At 34.1% G+C, this 23352-nt stretch overlaps 1 long non-coding RNA gene across 1 annotated transcript; it reads left to right on the top strand.

Moving 5' to 3' along the window:
* Nucleotides 1-23071, top strand: LOC134145147 (uncharacterized). Its single transcript, XR_009959547.1, has 3 exons — nt 1-81; nt 3710-3802; nt 23014-23071. It is a non-coding gene; the product is annotated as an uncharacterized LOC134145147 (long non-coding RNA).
* Nucleotides 23072-23352: the final 281 nt, after the last annotated feature.

Raw genomic sequence — 23352 nt, forward strand, 5'->3', positions numbered from 1 at the left:
AGCAAACATAAAGGGAAATCAAGATCCCCTGTTCGTGTCTCTTCACCAGACTAGAAGAACCTGTAGTTCTTAGAGCTGCAGGTATGTTTGCTTTGTGTTTCAGTTATTTGCTTGTTCTCTCCTACGAAGTGCCTGTGTAAGGCAGGCACTGTAAAAGACCAGAAGTTTGAAATCACAGTTGCTTTCATTATAGTTTCCACAAGAGGCTATAATGTTTATAATATTCAGTGATTAAGAGATTGCTGGTTTTATTACTGAGCCAAATGTGGAATGATATATGTATTGAGAGACAAATAATGAGTTCCTGTAGGTGTCTGTGAAATTCCACAAAGAGCAGTACTATTAGTGCAGTTAAGATGTAGAGGGGTAAGTGCTTTTGGACACAATGTTGCCTGATTTATTGTTCCCTTATCATCAGCCTATATTCTGCCCATCCTAAGTTGCACCTGCAAGGGTAATAAACTGAAAAAATATGAAAAAGAAATCAGTTTTGTTGAGTAGTACAATATAGTCCCAGCTTGGTCTTATGCATAGATAATTCATTAAAGGGAAAGGAATTCCAGATACCTGTCTATATAAACTTAGAGTAAAAATATCCCAGAAGTATTTTTTAGCACATTGTAACAATAGATTTGGAGTGAAACCTAGGCTTCATCATTTTTTACTTTCGTTGTGTTACATTGTTCTACCATGTGCAGATTAGTTTACATTTCTAACATTTTAAGAAATATCTTAACTTCGTGGAGAAATTAATATAATTCTTCTTGCAAATGTATTTTTATGGCCTAAACTCTTTTCTTAAAAGTCTCATTTTCTTATTGCACCTCCAAAGTAGCCTAGTCTCATTAACTGCTTGACAGTCCTATTCTTAGTATGGACATACTATAATTTTTATATGAGATGAAGTTAGCTCAAAAAATCTAATGGAGTGAATTTTTTATGTTAATCTATTATCACTGGGTTATTCTACAAACAGGGAAACTTCGCCATTCGTTGTATGTCACTTGAGTGAACATACAAGAAAACAAGATTTAGATAAATTGAGTAAGATCTAGAGGACAGAAATGTAGGAGTAAGGCTCTAAACTGAAATAGATTAAATCAAAAAAACCCATCCCTTTCTCAAAAGAATGATTTTGGGGGTAAAATCTAGCAATGACTGAGAAGCTTAGGTATTACCTACTATGGTATCAAGGGTTATGTAGAAATCTTTGTAAAAGGCAACCTCAGAGTTTCCTTTACCCCCATGAAAAAGTATAATCCATCGTGTGACAAGAGTCCCCCAAATGTGCATTTTCCAGACAGCCCCATGAACTCATATTTCTCTCATCCAGCCTTTCCTTCCTGTTTTGAAATAATATACCTGAGTCTTCACAGCATTTATTATGAGGCATATTTATGAAAATACATAGATTGGAATTTAAGATTTTTAGTCACAAAGATTAAAGGCAGACCTATTAAGAGAGTTACTCAATTTAATTTAGAAGGAGCTGCGGGTGCTCAGCACCTCTCTGATAATGAAGATCTAGTTGTTTACTTGTTCCATTATAGTCCTTTCACCATCTATCTAATCCTATCGCATAATTGTCTACAGAAAATACTCAGATGCTTGGTTTCTTTACTGTTTTGTATAATTGGGGATAGTGTCACCATGCAGTGAAAAGAACCACAGACTGCTGTTTTTCAAAGGCATATACTCAAATTTGCAAAACATTTTCTCATTGGATCAGGAATGAATAGTAAGATTATGCTGCTTATTTGTTTCCCTACTTATGGATAGTTGTTCTTTACTTTGGGTTATATAATGATGATAACTTTGGGTTATATAGTGATGGTAACATTGAAATTATGTGAAAGTATTATGCAGCTGGTTTAGTGAAAGAAGCATGAATGTATCCTTCCTTTGTGAAATACAGCTTTTACCTATATGTGAAGGTTAGTAAGATATAGAAAGTTAAACAACCAAACTTTTATCTATAAATTTCATAGATTGTCATTAGAGAATATCTGGGTAGAACAGAAACTGAAGATATCCATTTATGTAACAGGAAATAAAAAGTGGTTAGTAAATTTCATTTTTCAAGTATTAATGCTGATGAGCAGACAGGATTGTTTTGGTAAAAGCAGAACATCTTTTCCCCAAACTGACTGCAAATGAACCTTTTCCTTTTCCTTCTTTGCTAGTACATTAGATCTATTGAAAATATATTATATATATATATATGTATTTATAAAAATTAGCCAGTACATCCTTAATTCTTTCTTTTTAAAAATTATTCAGTAGAAGTTAAAGTAAATGCCATACAGACTGTTCATAAATAAGAATTTTCAGCATTTTGCTGGGTGATACAGCCTCTTCAATTATTTCCATCCTTGCCTGTAAAAATGCCTTAAGTTAAAAAAAAATAATTATTTGCTTCTCGATTTCATTTTTTTTGACTTGAGAAATTACAAGTAATTTGTGTATTCCTTTCCTGAGAATTGGAGGTTACTTTAGCAGTAAAAGTAGAAAATAGAAATTTGAAAGGTACCTTTGAATGTCTGATTTTACTTTCCTTTTCTGATGACAGCTTCATTCCTGGAGTATCAATACTTGAATCCCAGTGGGAATCAGATTGTTTTTAACCTGAATTTCTTCAGTAATATCTGTCTCAGGGAATAAGTGTGAATGTGGTTGTCTCAACAACAACCACGCTTAATGAATTGACTGTTCTATTGGCAGTTTTATGTTGTGTCACTTTCATTTAGCTTCTATACCTTCCTTTATTCTTATTGACACAAATTGTCCTTCTTGGTATAAAAGGAAAATAATTATATCTGATTTATGTAGTATAGTTATATCAAATTTTGAATCTAGCCATGGTCATCAAAATAATACTCTGAAAATAGTTCTTGTGGGAAATCCAAACTATATCTGAATTATCATTCTTCATTATGTAAAAGCGTATTTTGTAAATGTTTTTAAACTACCGAATTAGGAAAAAGTTGGAATGCATATTTTTAAATTGATTAGCTTTATATTTAGGTTTCTTCTGTCTTATGTTTTGTAAGACTATGGAATAGAATCAGATTTTCTTAGAATTGTATTTTTTATGATGGAGCAACAGAGGTCCAATTGAACTTAAGAAAAGTGCTAATCAGAAGAGAAAAGGGCATCTAACTCAAGGGAAATATTTTTTAAAAGGAATCTCGGCATAAAGAATCCTATTCCATAAAGAAGTTGTTAATCCTACCTGTTCTTTTCCCCTTCATCTGTGTCTGAGCTCTCTGTTGAAAAAGTTGGGCTGATGTTTTTGCTGTAGAGTACCTTTGACTGACAGCTCAGAAATGCCTCGGCTTGTCATATAGAGGCAGCATAATCCACTTTTAAGGATACTGGTCCTTCTATCAGATAGAAGTACTACTTTACTGTTTTTACTGCTGTTTAACAAACGTGGCAAAATTCTGCAGTAGAGCTACTGACAGCTTAGTGTAAAATGTTTCAGTCTTCCTTTAGACAATAATCTTTAGTAACTGCAGCAGTTAGTCCATTGAAAAAGCAGAGTGAAAGCTGCTTTTCTCCTCACATTATGGAGTTATTTTTACATATCTGCAGGAAAGGATGGTTGTGTTTTTGCATGTTTCTCTTATTTACATACTATTATCTAAATACAGGTAGCCCCTGCAAGATAGCAAAGCAGTATTTTGTGTCTCTTTACTCTCTTGAACAGGGAATGATGCAGTCTGTAGCAAATGGCACCTTACTCCAGAAGATATGTCTTTCTTTTTAAAGCATGTGCTTCCATGCCGTCCATGCACAAGAGGTAAACTAATTCTATACAGCTTAGATAGAATAGTCTACAAATTGAAGCATAGGCTGAACCCAAGAACAGAGAGGCTCCTGTGTGCCTCTGTTCTACAAAGGGAGAGTCTACATTAGTATTTTCGTTAAGTTTAAGAGTGCACTTTTGAAGAGAACCTCTCAGTTGTCCCTGATAACCACACTTCAGTTGCATTGCAGAACAGTCATGGAGCATGCAAACTGAATTCCTTTTAGATTATCTAAACAAAAAGGTGCATGTCAGGAGCACAGTTATGATGCATCTACATTAGTGTTTTAGTTTGGATTAGAAGTGAACTTTAGAAATTAATTACTCATTTGTCCCTGCTTACCTTGCTTTGATTCGGCATGTGCAACCGTTTTGGGTTGCATGAACTCAGTTCCTTTCAGGTGAAATCAACCCAAAATTTGTGGTACGAGAGAACATCTAATACATTGCACGCTAGTGAGTTTATGGAATCAGCCTAGAACTACTATGAAATAAATTGCGAAATGCACACAGTGTGGACATCAAGTCTTCAACGCCAATTCTTTTGCCCTCCATATCTACTCCACTGTTCCATACTTACTGCTAATGTGGACATAGCCCTAATGCACTCCAGCTGCTAATGAGCAGTCAGTCAGTGGGACCAACTTAAAGTTAGTCTAAAGTAAAACCAGGGATATGCCTATAGCATGGACTTTTTGTCCTCAACATGGTATCTTTTGGTGTTGTACTGTACACTTGATAGTGTAGATAGATAGCCATAGAACAGGCCAGCAGGTAGGCTCAAAGGGAAAAGTAAGGAGTAAATTAGGCAAATAAAGTTTTTGTTGTGTCTTTTCTATAATGCATTGGGGGGAAAAAAAAAGCTCTGTTGTGGGAAATCTGAAACTTAGCTCTGTGATTTTCCCATATAAGAGTAACATAAACATTTAATTTTTCTGTGAATTGGATTATCTTTAGTGAATCCAAATCTACCAATTATCATATGGGATGGGTAGCTCAAAAACAGTTCTGTCAAAGGAATTTTTATGAAATCATCTAACAATGTAGAAATTATTGCTGATTTTTACTGGATAATACTGGATTTCAGGGATGATACAAGAAGTATTTGAAAAATACAGGTGAAGACAGTCAAATCAAGCAGTTAAAATACTGCTTCAATTTGTAGACTTTGGAGATGCTTCAGAAAGTAACCTAGAGCTTCAAATAAGAGTACGTTATGCCAGTAGGATACCTAGATTATCGCAGTAAAGTACCTGCAATAGGTGTTATCCACTATAATAGAATTGATAGAAAAATTCCCAGTATAGATAAGTGTTAAATCTTACACAGGAGAACCCAGTCTGGTTGAGCCAGAAGGAACTTTACCTGAAGTGGGAGCATGATAAAAACACTTATGCTTCAGATTAAGTGCCCAATAACGCTCAGCACTGTCTTCTCATATAGCATACATTAAGCTCTGTACACTTTTGTGGTAATTTGCTAGATTTTTAAGTTACTTCATGATATTTTCAGTATTTTTCTTTAAATGGGTTGAGGTGTCAGAAATTACTGCGTCGTTTAGAATTAGACTGTTTTTCTATCACGGCCTGCATCTAAATGGTAGTTAAGATGTACTTATAGTCCTTGATTACAAAGACAATTATTTGTTATGCTTAGCATGAATGATTTAGAAAGCTTAGCAATGTTTTCAATAGTTAGGGGATTCTGGAACAGTAGAACAAAGACACATTGTGGTGCAGTTAAAAAGGGATGTTTTCAATCTCTCTACTTGCCATAAAGAAACATTTTTACAAGTGCAACCCTTTACAGTGTAAATTAGATTGATTATGATCTTCCTCTAACATGGATTTAAATGTTAGTTGTTAACAATATCATAAATTATTGCCAATTTCCATCCATAATAAATTATGATGCTGTTTCAAAATAAATTGTTGATTTTTAGCAGATGATTTCCCTCTGAGTATCTTTAAAGGGTAAAATAACAAATCTGCTAAAATGATCATTCATAGTGTTGTTGCGTATTAACAGTCTTTACTGGTGCATGTTTGATTCCAGGATGATACAGGATGTCTGTAAACTTTTGTTAATAAATATCTCAGCTTTTCATGTGGGTGATGATATATACCATCTTAAATGTGTAGCAGGACAATATAGACATTTTAGAAAACACATATTAAGTATGTTTTTTTACTGTTTAAAATCATTAGCAGTGGGTGATTGTTCCTTTGTTAATATAAAATATATTAATCTTATTTAATTACTGCTAAAGGAGGTAATAGTGAGTAGAAAATTCCCCTAACAAACTTAGTGTTTTTGATCTCCTTGGCACATTTCAAAATTTAGAATAAGCTGGAAGCTTTGCTTGTAGTTCCAAGTATGGGACAAGATTTAGCCTCACCACTTCAGAAGGAGCTCAAAAAGAAATTATGACTCAGAGACAGTCCTCTGAATCATATTTCCCGTGAGCTGTAGCATTGCACAAGTGGGGAGTATGCTATCGGCCCATTGCCAGATGAAGTATATTCCCTCTGTCATGTCCAGTCAGCTCTTGCTGACAGAGAAGGGAGCAATATGATGATTATAGTTCTGATCCAATTTATCCCAACTTCTTCACTTGTTCATGAAAGGAAATATTAGCTCTTTGAGGCTTTCATGTTAATGTAGTGCCAATAATACAACCTTAAGAATGGTGTGATGACACAGTAGAATGCAAGAATGCCTTAGAACTTCCATACAGAACTTTGTTACCATGTTGTTAAGTATGTATTGCTGCTCATTCATAGATGGGACACTGCACATTCTTGGTAAGTCTGAAACTAGTGCTTGTTCCCTGGGCGCTCACTTTTTATCCCAACTAAGGAAGAAGCAAACCTGTGGCAGTGAGGGAATTTGTCAGTGACACCAACATGGGTTGCAAAGTACTGTTTGAGTTTGATTCCAGGCAGATCTGGCAAGACTAACAATCACTAAGTAAAATATGATTAAATGAAGCTGAGTTCTTGGTAATTATTTTCAAAAAACGAGCTGTACTCACATACCAGTTAACAAAAATAAATATTTTCTTTTGTTAAATTTAATAATTTAATAGAATGACCAAGTAATCCATTCTGCTACTTAAACTCCGCAATGCCTTTAAACAAAATTCAGTCAACAGATTTTACATCTGGACACTGATTTACCTGTAAGTAATTGAGGTTAAAGCATTCATTTGTTAGTATTAGATCAGGTAGAATGCAGTTGCAAAGGTCCATTGTTCCTAGTGGTTAAAGAGGTTAACAGTATTTGTAACCTGCTCAGAATCAAGCATTTAGAATTATATTAGTGAAGGAGAATAATCTGAAGTAGATGAGAAAACTTATCTTGAAATCATTCATTTTGATGTTGAACGTTTATATTTTTTACATTTATAGTGAAGTTTTTGGAAAATTTTACCTGGATTTTATATATAAGGGACAGATTGTGTACCTATCAATGCATGAGGAAATACCAATATTGTGAGTTTAGCCTGCAGGACTGCTTGGGTAAGAAGCTTCTCACAACATGAATGTAGATTGTGCAATCTAATTCTAAGCATGTAGCTTGAAATTCAATCTTACATGATCTTTACACCTACTTTTGTTCTTCAGAAAGAACTTTCACAGATTCACTAATCATTTTCACAAAAACTGAAAATTGTTATAGAACCAGACTGGATGATAATGAAGCTGAAAGAAATACTTTGCAATAATTTGAAACAACAGAAGATTGTCACTGAGTATTTGCTCTGTCTCCAGTAACTCTGTTGTCAGGGCCGTTCTGTTGTTATTGTTAATCCTCTGTGCTTGTTAAGCTTTACTTCCAGTCACTTTGTGGAAAATGAAGAACAGAGTGAGTAATAAATAATCATAAGTGTAATTATCAAAATTATTATGTGCCTATGTTTTTAAGAGCCTGTCATCCTGAAAGATATAACCTTATGGTACAGAAGATAAAACTGTTAAACCTGATCTATACTGTCTCTATGACTGGCATACTATGTGGCCAGTGAACAAGTGTCAGTCTACTTCATCTTCATCATATTATTTATAGTTTTACCAAGTTCTGAGAAAAGGTATTGCCTATATTGAATTTCAGATAATTGTGACGTTGTTACTATAGTTTGTTTTATATTATACTTCTTTTAATACATCAACACAGATTAACTCAAGCCTTCTTTGTAGTGGTGTATCCTGGAGGATAGAATAATTTTCCCATATACCCACAACCTGATTTTTTTTTATTGAACAATTTTGAGTGCAAGTGGCAGAGAGGAAAAAGTATCTGTAAATACGATATACCGATGCAAAAGCAGTAACTTAATGCCTTACAGGGTTTCCCTTACTACTGTGCTTTCAGTAATGGGAGGTACTTCTTTAATATTGTGAAGTTGTCAGTTTAGTGGGGGGGGGGGGGGTTGTGTGTATTTGTACAGTATGCAGCGTAATGACCCTTACCACAATAAAAAAATAAAAAAGAATACAGAGGCAGCAGATTTCTGAATTATCTGATATATTTCATCCTAGATCAGAACAGACTTAGCTCTGTTTTTTTCACAAAGGCACTTGATGTATTTGGGAAAAAAGTTCCCAAGGAGGAACACTGAGTACCAGGTATGCATTTATATTTCCGCTTTTCATAGCAATGTATTTCTCATCGCCAGGCAGTTAATAAAAGACTAGTACTCAGATTTCAAAATCTTGACGTTCATTCTGCTGTTGCATCTTATATCAGATTCTAAAGTTTTCACGTTCTAAGTTTCAGTCATCTGTGAATCTTACAAAGTGAATTTGGCATTGGATGCTAATCCCTTCTGCATAAAAGCATTGTATGATATAATGAAACTGTGTTTCATACAGTGTCTTACAAATAAATTATATCCTAAATAAGCTGATAGAATTCATGACTTGGGATAACATTGTAAACATTGTGATATAATAAGTAACTAAAGCACTTATGTTTTTGTTTGTGATTTGGAGGTATAGTTACAGAACGACATCGAGGATATACATGTAAAGGACACAAATGTATTTAAAGAATGAACAAGAAGTGCTAACAGATAAATATGTGGATAGGAATGAACATAGGATATTAAGTGCCCATTTTTAGTTTCATAATAAATAAAGTAGCTATTAGTTGTTAAATAAGCCAGAATATAAACAAATGGCAGATAAGTATGCAGAACTAGTATTTGTTGTGATGCCTTCATACAGTGATTAGGCACTTGATATGCATTAGCCATAATACTTTCCCTAGAAAGTGAATAATAAAAATAAATAGCTGTAATCTTTCTCTAGAAAATAATTTAATGACATAGATATTTTAGCTTGAATCAAGATATAAGCATTTGCTTGTTCTTTAACATGCTATGAATGGAAGGCATACTAAAGCCTATTTTGCAAAGACCTAGTAAAACAGCAAAATATGTCAGACGATCTGAGGAAAAGGAAGAAAAAGGAGAAGATTATGAAAAGATAACTCACATACTTTTAAAAGAGGGGAGCAAATTCAAACCTCATATAAGTAGAAATAATTCAAAATGTCCTTTAAGAGAGCAACAGTAATTTGCCATAACTGTCAAGTGGACTGGGGTCATCTTCCTCTCTTCTCCTTTTCCTGGAGTCCACTACTTTTAGCTTTCAGGTTATTTTTATATGTTTCCCTATGAACCCTCATAAAAATGTTAATACAGCTGTGTGATTCAGAGAAATACGAGTTTCTTCCAAGATGTCTTTTGTGTTTTTGTGGTTTTTGGGTTTTTCTCCTAAAGCAGTCAGGATGATATGGTTCTTTAGACAGCCATTTGGGTTGTTTTTTTTTTTCAGCAGAGTTTAAAGAGTTATTCTGTAGATGTAAACTTATCTGTACAATAGCAATATATTTCATTTTCACACTCCATGTTGCAAAGACACCTTCTGAGCTTTGACATATGATGCAAATGGTGTAAAGTGTATTTAGATGATTTACACTGTGCAGATTAAATAATATTTTGCCCTGTCAACTCCAGTCATCAGAAATTCAACAATATGGGGTTCACACACACATATATATTCATACAGACACATATGTGTATGTATGTATAAATATATATATGTACATCCAGTTAAAGAAAAGATATAGCCCAGAAAATCAATAAAAAACAGATCAGTACAAGTGCATCACTTGTTTAGAATCATGGTAAACTTAAAATAGCATCTTAAAATCAAGTAAACAAACTGGCCTAATTTTGTAAACCTAGTTCTCAGTTTTGCCAAAATCTTTTTATACCACAGTGTAAAAAGCAAAAGAAGTATTTCCAGTGGCTGAAAGTACAATAAAATCCCAAACCATTTAGTGTCTAAATATATAATTCCTGAAACAACTAATGCATTAAGAGCACAGCTAACTTAATTGTTGTAATATTCTCAGAGTGTATTAAGATGAGAGTGTTAACCCTTTAACAAGTTACTCCTTGTATATGGAAAGATACAAAAAGACGTTCATATTGTTATCATTTCCCTTGTTCTAAAACCCAGTAGTTCTTTGGGGATATCGGATAAGACAGGCCTATTTATTTATTTATTTGGATATGTTGAGACTGCTTTTCTTTCAGAAATTTGCACTAATTTGCACTATTTGAAGATGTACCCAGGTTCTCTGTGTTCAACAATTTGAAGCTGACTCAGAGCAGCTCCGTGCAAAAAACAAAGTGACTAATCTCTTTGTTGAACTGAGCCCTTGCAACTTCACTCTGAGTCATCATGACAACTCAGAGTACCTAGACTTAATGCAGAAGTAAACAGATTTAAACAAAACACGCAGTTTCAAAACAAACAGATTGCTTCTGGTGTTTTTGTCAGAATGACCTTGATAACACTATATAACATCAAAGTGTTGCTGATATGCAAGGTGGTTTTAATTTGAAATCTCTAGAACACCATCAAAGTGGAATCTAAGAAATTAAGGGAAAATGGGGAAATAAAAATGAAAATAAGGCAAAAATATTCTTTTACTCATTTAAAAACAGAGTGAAAAAAATAATCAGTAAGATTGGAACTGAAAGAATAAAACTGTTGGAATTAGGATGTGGAGGGCAGAGTTGTGGGAGATCTTTAATGGCTTACCTTCCCTAAACATATTCTAGCCACCCTTATTAGTCCTTCGTATTCATAACAGTCAAATCACTAAACTCAACAATAATAGCAATCATCATCGTGTATAATAATAATATATAGTAATAACTTCATTCAGCAAATCCCTCTCTCTGTTTGGTCCTCTGTCTGTATGCTGACATCTAAACGGTAAATGTTAGTACAAGTTGAGCTGGAATCTTCTAAAATGACTGGTTGTTTCTGCTGGCTCAAAGCTATAGAAGCAGATGTTGCTTTCAATGGCACTAGTGTAAATTTGTAAAGTAGGTCTGAAGTTAATGATCAACAAATGAAATACTGCTCTTGATTTGCTCTTGTGTAAGTAAAAGTAGTAGTTGGCCCTATATATTTATTTCAAGATCGTAAAATACAGCCATTTGAAATCTTTACTAGGATAGGTCTGGGCACGTCTGTGCAGACAGACCCAGCTTTTTATGCCTGTAGTCCAAGATAGCCAGTCACAGTCTAGCTCTGACTCAAAAGCTGTACAATCGCTTTCATGGTGTGCTGTCCTGGAGCTAATAAACCCGGTGTAGTATCAAGAACCCATAAGGTATGTCAGCAGGATGGTGTATGCAGACTGAGAAGCACAGCCATTCAACAAGACTTACTAGCCTCTGCAGTGTTTTGGACCAAAATTGATTTACCTAACTTAATTGATGGCTTAACGTGCCAGTAGAGTGAGTTCAGATCTGCCAGCAAATATCTACTCAGGATATTTGCATGCAAGACATCTTCACTAGGGAACAAATATTCCAAAACAGAAAAGAAACTTAGTATAGAACTTACAAACATAAATTATGGCTAAATTATTTAGATAAATAATTTAGTCATTAGATAGTCAGTGGTAATATTGAGTACATTGAGGTAGTAATTTGAATTACTACAGATGCACTACTCACACCTCTGTCATTAAAGTATGTATATGTGGGTATATTAAAAAGGTCGTTACAGAGAAATTATTTCATTTGGTGTCTCATTTTATAGTAATAGTGAAAAAAAGTAAATAAATCTAACAGAACTCCAGAAGTGAGCAATGCTGAATGTCTAGTTCTTTGAGTCATAAAATTAGCAAGAGGTAACATGTTAATCACTTTAACATTAAGAAAGCTAATAAGCATGTTAGTGTAAATGTTTTTGTGCTTGAGGTGGGATCATGTAAGATCTCAGGAACTAAGCAGAGTTGGGCCTCGTCTGTACTTGAATGGGAGATGTGTGAGAAAAACTTACCATATTACACGAAAAGATGTCAGTGGTTTAATAGGTTTCATCATTATAGCTGAGTCAGTACTGAAGGAATACCTGTTATGGTGTTAAGGAAAAATCCTACTGTTAGAATTGGATGCCAGATTGATTCAGTGGTTAGGATTAAATTTGGATCCACAGGTTGGGGCATTTAGGAAAGAATTTTGCCTTGAACTTACATCAGTATCCTGATGACTACAAAGGAAAACATGTGCAAAGTTTGACGATTTGCCTGGCATATATATGCCAAATATATATATGTACTTTGATACAGTATTAAAGTAATATAAATATATGTAGTTATTATTTGCTTAGTACCTTTTTTGTCTTTAGCATCAATCAGTAGGATGTGGTCATAGTTAAAGTTTGTCTTGTTTTTCTATAATTCCCTTATTTTTTTACTTGTAAAAAAAGAAAGAGGAAAAGTTGAAAGGAAAATAACTTCTTTTAAGTAAAAGTTTCTTGTATCAGATATACAGTAGAAATATAAAATGGTAAATAAATAAGTGGTAATTCATATGAACTGGAAATTGTGAATTGTGGAAAACTGATAAGGGAAGATAAAGATGAAAGGACAAAATCCTTTAGTGGCAGGTTTAATGAAAGTCTGATGACATTTGGACAGAATGCATCTCAAAATGTTTGAAGTTTGTTAGTAGATAGGGATGGTGAAATAGTTAATAATAATACAAGAAAGACAGGCCTTATCATAAATATCTGACATTTCTCATTGAGGAGTTTTTTATGCTGTCCTGTGGTCAGCTGTTTCACTTTACTTTTCAGAGAGTGTAGATATTGTAGTAAAGGTCACTCACTTTCAGAATTGCATTATTTCTGAAATAAAAATTGCTTCAAGTCTAAGAATTGAAGTCTGATGTAAAACTCATCTATGTGGATAGATAGATTTCAGAACTATACTGTAGTCCAGAAATCACTATTATTTCTATTAGATTTAATTTGATTTTTATTTTCTTCCAAAGGTTCTTTGAAATCCAGAAAATTTAATTTCTGTTGATGATTCTCTTTCTCATTGAGCTATCAACCTAATCGTTCAAACAAAAAAGGCAGACACAAAGTTGAGATCATAAGTATCTTCAAATAATACTGAGATTACTGAAAATGAAAAAGAAAGCATATTTCTGAAATTTCAGAAAACAAAAACTACATTTACATTTGTCCAACTCAGATCAGTTCCTAAATTGCTGTTTATTTTGCTCCTATTTGATTAAGTCAGAAACCATTTATTTCTGTCAGGCCAATAACTATTTCTAGTTGAGAAATGTGTCCTGTACTGTTTTGTCACATTTCTGCATCTTGAACTACCATTCTCTTCCTAGCAAATCAAGGCAGGTTCCTGGAGGAAGAGGTGATCGTTAATACTTCTTTAGGGATAATACTATTTGCATTGCCTACATATTGTTTGCTATTTCATTTACTGTATTTTCTGTTAATGTGAATAATGTAAAAGACTGTATGTCATTCAGTGAAGAATTAACCATTTCTGGAATTGTTAATTTTTTCGCCTTTGTAGTTGTTAGTGGAATAATGAAAACATTTATTTTTCAATTACTGCTAGAGTAAATGCCTTATTATGGATCCAGAAGACATTTTGTCATCCCAGTCTTTCTTGATCTAAAAAGCACTAACCTCAGAGGAATCCCAGCTTTTAATTACACAGTTTTCAAAATGTCTGTGATTTAGCAAAGCCACTACTCGGTATATTGACCACATGTTTACAGACCAATGTTACACTCCTTAGCAGACAGAAAAAAAACCCTTATAATGTATGTGCCATGAAGGTCTAGAGGTTAGTTTGTTTGTGTGTCCCCAAAAGATTTAAATATGATTAATGAAGTTAATAGCATCATTATTAACCATAAATCTGAAGGTTTTTAAAATAGAACAGTTCTGGTGTTTTATAATACCTTTTGCGGGTACTATAACAAGTATATCAACATCAGGTATAATTTCCTGACTCTTTGAGGTGCTTTCTGGAAAGATAGTGAAATATAACATTTAGAATGGGTGATTGGATTTAATTCATACTCGAATCACTTAATCTATTTTTGCCTCTGTTTACTGATGTGGAAAAAGGGAAACAATGTTTTAAGAGAGATTTGTTAAGTTTCTGATCTCCTAAAATGAAGGAAGTTGCTATAAAGTAGAAGAAATGTTACTTTGACTGATTGGACTTCATTGTAGGAAATCTTTTTTCTTCTATTTTGTGGAAGATTATTTTTTAAATGAATACCAGATAATATTCTACAACATCATCATGTCATCATGGTATTGTTAAAATAATTGTGTGTTGGATTAATGAATGAATACAGATAACAAAGGAAATTGTTGAAGGCTACTTAAATTTGCATGGGCAAAGCTAGAATATGTCTTTAACTATATCTGCTCTCTTAAGGGTCTTTAATAGGCTCTTAGGTGAGACAATTTCATATTTCCTGAGAAAATCTGTGCACTTCTAAAGTGTGATCGGTTTCATGTATTTTAGATAAAGCAACATAAATGGGTTTCAGCACATCAGTGCACTAAGATGAGCATCAGAAAAAGGTAGCAATATGAACTTAGGTCTCTAGTGTTATGTACAGTTTGAGAATAGGCTGATGCTACAACTAAGTCCATGCAAACACACTCCAGAGGCTGAGCAATATCTGGTATTTGACTTCCTCCGTGAGTGAAGAAACTCATACGTGCTGTACATGATAGCAGTTCATTTATATCCCTTAGAAGGAATCAGAGCTGAGGTTGTATACAACACATGAAAGAAAAAACTTCTTTTAAATAAGTATTATGTTTCTTTAGTAGTCGTGCTTGATCATTTGTCTGATTGTAGATTAAAATATGCATTTTACCTATCCATGCAGTTAAAATACTACTCTTCCTGCATCCACAATACATTATGAAAATATTTCCTTTAGAGATGCTAGTGACCAACTGAACTGACATTGAGTGGCACAAGTGCTGCTATTTTGGGAGTTTGTGCAGCCTGGAAGGGGAGGTTAGGGTGGAATAATATGCTTGATCATATTAGTTAATTTTTATTATGCAAGCTATAGAAAGAGAACCCTATACTAGTAAGTTATAGTTTTAAAAGCAAAAAAGGGAGGCAAAAGTGTTATTTTATTACAAAAAAATTGCATCAGAGGATATCAGATGCGTGTCAGAGTATGGGTGTGCTTCATTCCCCTTTCCCTACAACAAATTCTGCTCTTAGTTAGTTCATGAATCTAGAGCAGCTTCACCAAAATCAGTAAGACTGCTTAGTAAACACAAAAGAGGTTTTATGCTTTATATTTATACTAAATACCTATCTATATATAAAATACATATAAATATATATGTATATCAATCATTTGATGTGCCCCTTCATGCAAATATAATAATGTGTGCTTTTTCTCAGTTCTTTGCTCACATTCCTGAAGTGATTTATTAATGTTATTGAAATATTTCTGAATATTAAGTTTCAGAAATTGCTGCAAGTTAGAACATCAAAGCTGTGAAAACTGATAGTGTCTGAAGCAAAAATGCAGATACAGATTTTTTTTCAGAACAAAAAGACAACAAGTAACAAACTGTAATGCCTGCCCCATTGAATCTCTAACAAGGACCGTATTTTTCAAGAACATCTTCTAAAAACGTTTAGACCTATGGATGTGTACACACAATCTGAAGCTGTTTGTATAAATTTGCATGCAAAAATTAGTGCATTTTATTTGCATAGATGTGGATACATTTTCTGACTTACTTTTAAATATGTAGAATGCTAAAATATTTTATCATGATCTGTCAGTACACAACTGAAATGTTTGTGCATATATAGCAGTCAATACATGAAAAATATTAACATGAAATTTGTGAAAATAACACTTTTAAGAGGACTCAGATATTTAGAATTATAAAAAGGAAAGACTAGAATTTTTTAAAAGTGCTCTTCATTTTTGTGCAATGCCATGTGTTTGGGATTTCATTTTCAGGGGATACAGGATGCTAGAGCCTGCCTGTACAAGCAGAAGCAAGTAAGAATGCTAAAAGTTTAGTAAATTTATCTACATTTTAGCGCAGTTAATAGAGCTATTTTTTTGTACTGCCAGAAGAGGCAAGAATTTGGCCCTTTCATAATGTCTTTAATGACAGAGAGACTACTCTTGTGCAAAGTACTTGACCAAAAGGTGGTACAATGTACTGTTGAGTCAACACAACTGTTCTGGCTTGTTTTTTAAATATTTGCAAGGAGTTCACAGATGATGAGCTTACACTCAAGAAGCAGATTCTAGAGATTTATTGTTTAAGAGAATCCTTAGCTTTTGACTCACACACAAGATCAAAGTTTTAAAAGAATGACAGAGGGACACTGAGTTCATGATTCAATATTTTGGTTTGTATGAAACCAACAGTAATCATGGCACAACAGTAGTGCACTTCAGATATTCACTGCATTCTGTGATGATGTAAAAGGAATCAGAACTTGTAAGAGTAACTAAATCTACAAACACAATTCATTTCTTGTAAAAATGAGTCCCTTTGTAAAGAAATAGATTAACTGAAAACTAGACTTTTATATCAAGTCAGCTCTTGTGCAGTAATACATTTATCTGCATGTGGTGCATTTCTGCTACCTGTATAGCATACAGATAAATCTATAAGAAACATACTCCAAAGAGCAGGAGTCTGAAGGAGGGAAGATATCAACAGCTATTAAGGGTTCTATTGCTGGATGCTCTTGGATAGTGCTGAGCAAGTATTCAGCTAAATCTGAACACAGTCAGGTAGGTCCATACTTTTTAACTTCTTCCAACAGCAGAGTGTTTGAATTACCTACAGCCCAGCTGCCAATCCAGTGATGTAAGTTTGGTATAGGGCCACATTTGAATTCTTCACAGGTTATACATGACTCAAGAACTATTGATTGGTAATAATGCCTTTAAAATGTATGCCTACATTGCTGATGGCTGTAATGGATTAGAGCAAAAGACAAATTGTTGTTAATATTGATACTTTTAGGGGGAAGATCCTGCCCTGCAGTTTGCAAGTTAAAGAACTGAAATGCTGAAATAGAGGTTGTTTCGGTGTCTGTACAGGCTTGATAGCAGATGCCTTGCACAAAACTGGCTGTACTGGTCATTCCCCCTATGCCAGTGGGTGATGCTGAGTGAGGAGTTCTAGTGGAGTTGATTCGTTGGTCACAACATGGTGTGATCTGGGTATAGTTTTGGTTTGGTAAAGGCAATTGAATAAGTTGTTGTCATTTCAAAGTGGATGAAGAATATTCCTTTTCTTGGTCAACACTGTAACCCAGATCAGGGGAAAAACTCTTAAATGCAGTATTTTGTAACAATTTTCTATAAATTTTCTGTAAATTGAAGTCATGCAACTACTAATTAAAGTTGCTAATGCTCTATGAAAGTAAACCTTATATAACATACTTTGAAAAAGTGGTTAATATTATTTTCTGTCCATATAGATGATGTATGGATGTACTAGACTTTATTGGAAGTTTTTCTGGCATCCATAATCACATAAAAATCTAGCATTTGATTTGCTAGAACGAATGTAAATAGTAACTAAGACTGTTAATCAAGATTCTTTGATTCTAGTTTTCTTTTAGATACTGTGCAAGTATGGATGAGTCTAATATTGAGAGTGGATGCATGCCTGTCATTAGGGAGTGGCTGTAAAGTTATTGAGATCATGGCATTTACACCTTATGAAATTAATTTAATTCATGTAGTTAGCTCAAACATGATAATAAGATCAGTCCCTCCAAATTCTTGAAATACAAAATATTTATTACCAATTACATTTTCGTCAGTCCATCAACCGTATCAGAACACTGTTGGCCTAATACTAAATTGAATAAGTAATTTATTTGGTAGAAACAAGTGATGCTTTGAAGACTATTTATCCTGCATTCAATCATTGTAATGAAAAAATTGATATATGGGATGTCTATCATATAGTAAATATAAAACGTACAAATCTACTCTAAGGGGAAACTAGACTTTCATTTTTGCAAGAAGAGAATAAAAGTCCCTAGTTTCAATAATACACTATTGCCACTCTTCCACCCTGTTGGGCTGTAATGACTATTCCCCTTTTACGTAATTTAGATGTGTCATTTATCGTATTACAGATGCAAAGAGTGATTATAATGAAAACCTATAGGCTAAATTCAGTTAGGGGTTTAACTGCATTTTAAGAGACTATTTTTTATAATTCTGTAAAGAGCACTGTTTTAGATTAAGAAAATGTTACGTATGTTTCTTGAACTACTTGGTTCTCTTTTACTTTGCTGGCATGTATCTTTGCTTGCTGCTGAACTGTCAGCACTAGATGTTTTCAGTTTTGAAAAGGAAAATAATCTATAGATTTATTCCCAATGGATTCAAATCACAAAGAAAGAATGAAAGAAATGATCCTGATAGCTTTTATCGTCTTGCCTATCTATTCTAGAAAGGGAAAATAGTATTTACCTATGAAATCATTTTATTTCCAGAGTACAGGAGTCCATCCTTTATGTTTTCTTTTACTTCCATGTCAATTAAACTGCAATAGTAGGACAAAATAAAGTCAGTCTTATGATTTCTGAGGCCTAATATGTATTGAGTAATCAGTCACAGTTCTTTGTTTTATATCAGCTGTGATTCAGGGTTTTATGATCTCCCATCTAAATGTTAGCCACATTTGGTAATGTTTAGTTTCCAGGATGATATATGATTGGATGCTTTCATTTTATGTGTATAGACTACCAGGAGGGAAAAAAAGACATGCACCTGATAATACTAGATGGACGATTTTGCTTACAATATGATTTTGTTTGTATTACTATGTACTGAATAGAACATCTGTTCACAGAATAAAGTAGTTATGAATTCCAGAAGGAGAATGTCTCTGTGGCTAGAATGCTTAGGAGCAATGCTTTAATGAAGTTACTACACATCTGGGTGAATAATACTCGTATCTATATTGTACTGGAATACTTCATAAGACAAACAATGATTCATTGTGTTGTAATACACCTTTTCTTAAATAGGGTGATTCATATTAATATTTCCTTGTGGGAAGACACCGTGTTTTTATTTATTGTCAAAGCTAGACTTAGTGTGCATTAGAAAGATGATTTGAGAAGTTAGAATGGCTGTTATGCTTGCCATGCTTGGTCTGTGAGTAAGTGGAAGGTCTCGAGATACATACACGGTACTATGCAGTGCAGAGCTAGGCCAGGTCCTGGAAGTGGTACGGCTGCATTAGCTGAGTACTCTGCTCAGGTTTATTAGGTCAGAATCCTTTGCAAAATAGCTGTACAGCTACTTTGTTCAACATTATGCTGTGTATACATGCTCTAAAACCTCCACTCCAAGTATAGCATAGGTGGTGGCAGATATTTCTGCAGTGCCCTACATTGTCCTGTGGGCAAATCTTAAGTTTCAAAAATCTTGATTAAGTACTAATGTGTTATTATTAGATTGAAACTCATGATAGCTCCTTTTAATCTGCCCAGCGTTCCTGAGTTATTCTGATGATGAGTGACTTGACACATCTTCAGCAAGGGTAGATGAAATTGCCTAACATTGAATTCTCTGACACCCCAACTAGACTGAGCTAGTCAATTTTGGCATTGAGCTAACCCTTTAAAACACGCTTGAACATTTCTGTGCTATATTTTAGTCCACAGGTCTAGAGATACCCTGTCCATCTGACACTGCTTGGATTTTATTAAGAGTTATGCATGACAACTGAGCAAAACAGAGAAATAAAAGATAGAGAAAATATAATAATTATGTTATGCATGTTCACTTTAAACTTTCTCTAAGATTTTTTTGTTGAATTCTCTTATGCTAAGTGACATCCTGCACTCAGTATTCAACAGGTCAAGTTACTTTCTTTTTTTGGAATTTCTCTAAGCAGCAACCTACTATTCAAGTGCGCACTGGTAACTTTTGAAAGACACCGGTTGCTAACTGATGTGCTATTAGTTCTAGCTAAATGCCTGAAAGTCTATGTTAGAAATCTATCTTTGCGATATGCAAAGGAAATAATGTGTCTTGTTCCCCTCTTAGGGTATGAACAATCCCCAATTGTATCAAAACCTGTACCAGACAAATTAGTAGGAACTACTTTAAGAATGGAGTAAGTGGGCACATAGTGAGTATTGTATATACAGGAAGCATCAAACCAACTTTAGTCACAAATCTATTAGAATCTTTAAAGAAGTCACTCAACAAGTGAATAGGAAAAATCCCATTATGCAGTATACTTCTATTTCCAAAAGCCATTCAAAAATTCACCCCACCAAAGGCTCCCATAGAATGTAAGCTGTCAGAGGCTAAGAGGGAAGATCCTCACTTGCGCATATAAGGGGCTAAAGGATAGCAGCAGAATCAGTGATCAGTTTTCACAGTGGGTTCTGTAGCCATAATAGCATGTAGCTCAGTACTGGCTAGCCAATGATTATTTATTCAGTGTTTTGGGTAGGTTTTGTGTGTGTGTGAAAGACAAGGCCTTTCTGAGATTATGGTTTCTTGGATTGGGAGGGAGTAGACTAGAATTTGGAAAAGCAGCACTACTCAAATTTTCCATTCTTAGATGGAATTCACATTCACAGGAGAATACTGCCTCAAATTGATGCAGTAGTAGAATTTTAAGTGAATGTATGTAGAGAATTTCATTGATACTATTTTCTCCTTGTCTCTCATGTTTCATGTTTGTGAAACACCTGAGGTCAGGCCAGCATAATAGGAGATTCAAATACTCAGCACAGAAAAGCAACCAAGAATCAAATTTTAGCCTCACTATGAATGTGATTTAATAGTATTTTTGAACATGACCATAATATTTAGCTTCTGGATGGAATCAGTGTACCTGAACGCTTCTTCACAGAAACAGGACAAAGAATTGCAAGTATAATAGGATGAAAATTGTATCTTCTTTTAGATTTATTTGTACTGCTATGATAAGAAGTTCAATAAATAGCATTTAGTATAATTTCAGAAGAATACAAAATAATACTTTTTTAAATGGTACTGAAGACCACAAGAAAACCATATCATTTTATCATATTTAAGACTAACATTCCATTAAAAATAGCTGATGCAGGTTTCCATTGCTGTTTCCAAAATAGAAATAATGATCAAATATTAATTGATTTGGGATCCCTCTTCCCTAGTAGGAGAAATTTTGACAATAAATAAATTACTAAATTTACTGCAAGGATTCAGAAAAAGACTCTAGTTTCATTTTAATACTTGGTTGCCTCAGGGCTTCAGAAAATATATCAAAATAGAGGAGATAATCTATGAAAATATGGAAATTGGTAAGCAGCCAGCTCCAGTACTTACATAAGTGGGTGCAAATAAACAAACAAAATAAGCAGTCGATGGCAAGGCAGCTTGTGCTGGTGCCACACAACTAGACTACAGAAGCATGACATAAAAAGAATTTTTAAAAATCAAAAAAGCTGTCTGGCTGAACTGTTGATGTTCTTTCTCCTGTATTTCTCCACAGTTTTTCAGAATCGAGCTATTCATTAATATAAAAACAATAGTATATACGATCATGCATGGTTGAAGTTTCATTGATACACTTCTAGCACTATTTTCTACTGAATGGCTTGCTGAGACTGCTCTTTTGCTGTTTCAAAAGTCTATTTAGGAAGCAAAATGTTCTGACATTAAATTTGATTTTGATTTACAGAACCTTTTCGTTTGTACTTGGGTTATACTCGTAATTGTGTAAACTGATCTAGTCCTCCTGACTGATTTTGAGGAGTCCACTTTCTTTGGTATAAACACAACAGATCTTGGGAAAGGAATCTAGATAGCTGTAAGCCTGCTAGATATGAATAAGTAGTACCCTGTGTATTTTGACATATTCCCCTCTAAAACATAATATTTAACATAATGATAGGAATATTGATGGATTACTTTCTGAAATATTTTAGTAATTTTTCATCTTCTGCTTTGTGGTTTTGCAATCATACTTTTTGATATTAAGAAGTAATGATTTTTGTGGGTCTTCGGCTTACATGTTATTCTACTGATTCATACTTAGCCATTCTCACTACTTAAAGTATTGATTTTGTTTGTCTAATCTGAAAGCTAAATTTATAGTAGCTTTTCAACTGATCTGAAAAGAAACAGAAGTGTTTTGCCAAACTTGGTTCAAGTGTTTTCAATTACATTACTAAACCAAATAGTTTATATTTAGTTTATAACTCAGTTAAAACTGAGTTATTTCCTCCTGTACAAGAACTTACATCACAGAACAATCCATACAGCACTAATTTACAGACAAAATACTATACTTGCCATTAACATACTATACTTTCCAGTTAATATATATGTAAAAGAGGGGAAAACCCACAACAACAGGAAGAAAGAAATCCTTCAAATGTTTTACCAAATTGTGATTTCTACAGATCAGTTTTTAAAAATGCCAAGTGAAGTTTCTGCAGTTGTTGTTGCCACATATTTCATTCATTCCAGTACTACAGATGGAGTTAAGTTTTCTTTAGAAGCAGGGCAATGTAGGATTCGGTTTTTATTTGTTCTCATCCTAAAGCTAGATGTGCACTCATTAAAAATAGTTCAAATCATTTAATATATGACCATTCTTTTCAGACTCCAGCCAGCTATTCAGTGTGGCAGCATGACTGCATGTTGGGAGAGGGTAATGTCAGATGGGGGAAGAGGGAATTACGTGATTTCCCTTTAACATATCTGCATTGTAAACAGAGCTTGGTTCTGCATACTGATTTCAGCAGGCAGCCACTGACATTTTCAATCTCTTTCTTTTATGTCACATTAGTGGAAAGTGACCTGTTGTGTTTGTGGAAGCTCTGGAATCCCGCAGGAGAAGGATCACTCAGCACTGTGGCAATCTGCCAAGTACAACTTGTTCTGAAACACAGTGGCTCTGAGAAGTTGCATTATCAACTGAAACACAATGTCAGCTTAGCAGGAGGTAGGTTAGACTGTTGATTAGCTGAGTTGTTATGAACAGTATACCCTCCAGGGTACATAGCACCTCTGCTGCCAGGCTCTTTCTTCTTCTTCTCCTTTCTATTACGGGCTCTCTCATGCTCTGCTTGGAGGTGGCCATTACAGAGTTCAAAGTTAGACCTAGTGCTGTACTGTGTTCAGTAGC

The sequence above is a fragment of the Rhea pennata genome, chromosome 11, assembly GCF_028389875.1.
Source record: "Rhea pennata isolate bPtePen1 chromosome 11, bPtePen1.pri, whole genome shotgun sequence".
Classification (NCBI taxonomy): Eukaryota; Metazoa; Chordata; class Aves; order Rheiformes; family Rheidae; genus Rhea; species Rhea pennata.